This window comes from Apium graveolens, chromosome 4 (assembly GCF_009905375.1).
Source record: "Apium graveolens cultivar Ventura chromosome 4, ASM990537v1, whole genome shotgun sequence".
Lineage (NCBI taxonomy): Eukaryota > Viridiplantae > Streptophyta > Magnoliopsida > Apiales > Apiaceae > Apium > Apium graveolens.
The window spans coordinates 128,367,305-128,369,365 of NC_133650.1; positions in this window are offsets into that span (position 1 = coordinate 128,367,305).

Below are 2,061 nucleotides of genomic sequence, written 5' to 3' on the forward strand. Positions count from 1 at the left end.
CCTAGTGGAGTGGGCTAAGTGGGTTCTAGAGGAGCTTGAGGAGATAGGAGGTCCAGATTTGCCATGAGCCAGAGATTCTGAGATGGAGATGCTGAGCAGTGTTGTTATGATTATGTAGTATGGACAGTAGTGTGTAGTGTGTATGAGAAGACTTTTGAGTTGTATTTATAGACTAGCGATGCTGACTAGTGAGTAGGTTGTTGTACCCTTTTTGCTTTGACTTTCGAAGCATCTTTACGCTTGTACTACCCTAAAACTTTTGATCTATATATATCAGTACCTTTTTCCTTTCCAACACTGTCATTTATTTTATCGCACCTGTTTTACCTTACCTTATTTATTGCACCAGTTATACCCTGTGATACCATGTGCCCTGTTTTCCATAACTGTTTATATTCTGTAAAGAAGCATGCAATTTATTTAGTCACAACTGTTTTCAAAAATAAATATTTCTGTTTTACAAAACTATTCTTTTGTGTAAAAGATTGATTCAAAAGCTAAATAAGTTGATTGATTCTTTACAGAAAATGCCTCCCAGAAGAAATACCCGCACCAACACTCAGAATGAAGAAACCAACAACAATAATAACCAAGATGATACAACCCAGAATGTGAACCCAGGACCCATGGACCCAGCAATAGCCCAGATTCTTCAAATCTTGGCCCAACAAACAGTTCACCTGGCACAACAACAACAAAGACAGACCAATCCCCAGGTAACTTTCAAAACTTTTCAGGCAATAAACCCACCAGAATTCAAGGGTTCCTTAGAGCCAATTGAAGCAAATGTGTGGTTAAAGGAAATAGAGAAGGCTTTTGCCTTAGTAAAAGTAAAAGAGGAACAGAAGGTTGAGTTTGCAAGTTACTATCTGAAGAATGAGGCCACCTATTGGTGGGAAATGGTGAAGACATTGGAAGGCACAGATGTTATTAGTTGGGAAAGGTTCAAGGAATTGTTTTTAGAAAAGTATTTTCCTCAGTTTGTTCAGGATCAAATGGAGCTGAAGTTTTTAGAGTTAAAGCAAGGGAATATGTCGGTAACAGATTATGAGGGGAAGTTTGAGGAATTGTCAAGGTATGTGCCGTCATATGTTGATACTGATAGAAAGAAAGCTAAGAGATTCCAGCAAGGCTTGAAGCCATGGATCAGGGGGAAGGTAGCTATTTTTGAATTGGATACCTATGCCGGGGTTGTACAGAAGGCTATGATCGCAGAGACAGAGAGTGAGATGTTCCAGAAAGATAAGGAAAGCAAGAAAAGGAAAGTTGAGGGAAGTGAGGGTTAGTCACAAACAGGGAAGTTTCCAAATTTTAAGAAGGGCAAGTTTCAGCCAGGGAGAAATTTTAATTTCAGGAGACAAAATACAGGAGACGGAGGCCAGGGCAATCGTCCAGCTAATGTGAATCCGCCGAATCAGTTGAGATTAACTTTTCCAGATTGTCAAGTATGTGGAAAGAAGCATGGAGGAGTTTGTAACAAGTTGAATGTGGTATGTTTTAAATGCAACCAGAAAGGGCACTACTCGAGGGAGTGCCGAAATCAGCCAGCAAGAGAGCCAGCAAATAAAGATCAACCTATCCGGAATCCAGCAGTAAAAGTTTCAGTCATTGGATTTACATGCTTTAAATGTGGGAAGCCAGGACATATGGCCAGGGATTGCAAGACACCAGCCCCAGTCAGTAATGCATTGAGAATTATGGGATCTACCCCAACAGTGAATGAGACTCCGAGGGCTAGAGTTTTTGACATGTCGGTGAAGGATGCGATCCAAGATACGGATTTCGTGGCAGGTACGCTTAATGTGAACTCTTTATGTGCCAAAGTGTTAATAGATTCGGGAGCAACTTGATTGTTTGTTTCACAAGATTTTGTTAGTAAATTAAATTGTCCAGTTGAGTGCTTAAATGAAATAATGACTGTGGAGTTAGCAAATCAAGAACGTTTAGCTGTGAATCAAGTTTGTGAGAATTGTGAGGTTGAGATTTTTGGTAGTAAGTTTTGTGTAGATTTGATACCATTTAAGTTAGGAGAATTTGATGTGATATTAGGGATGGATTGGT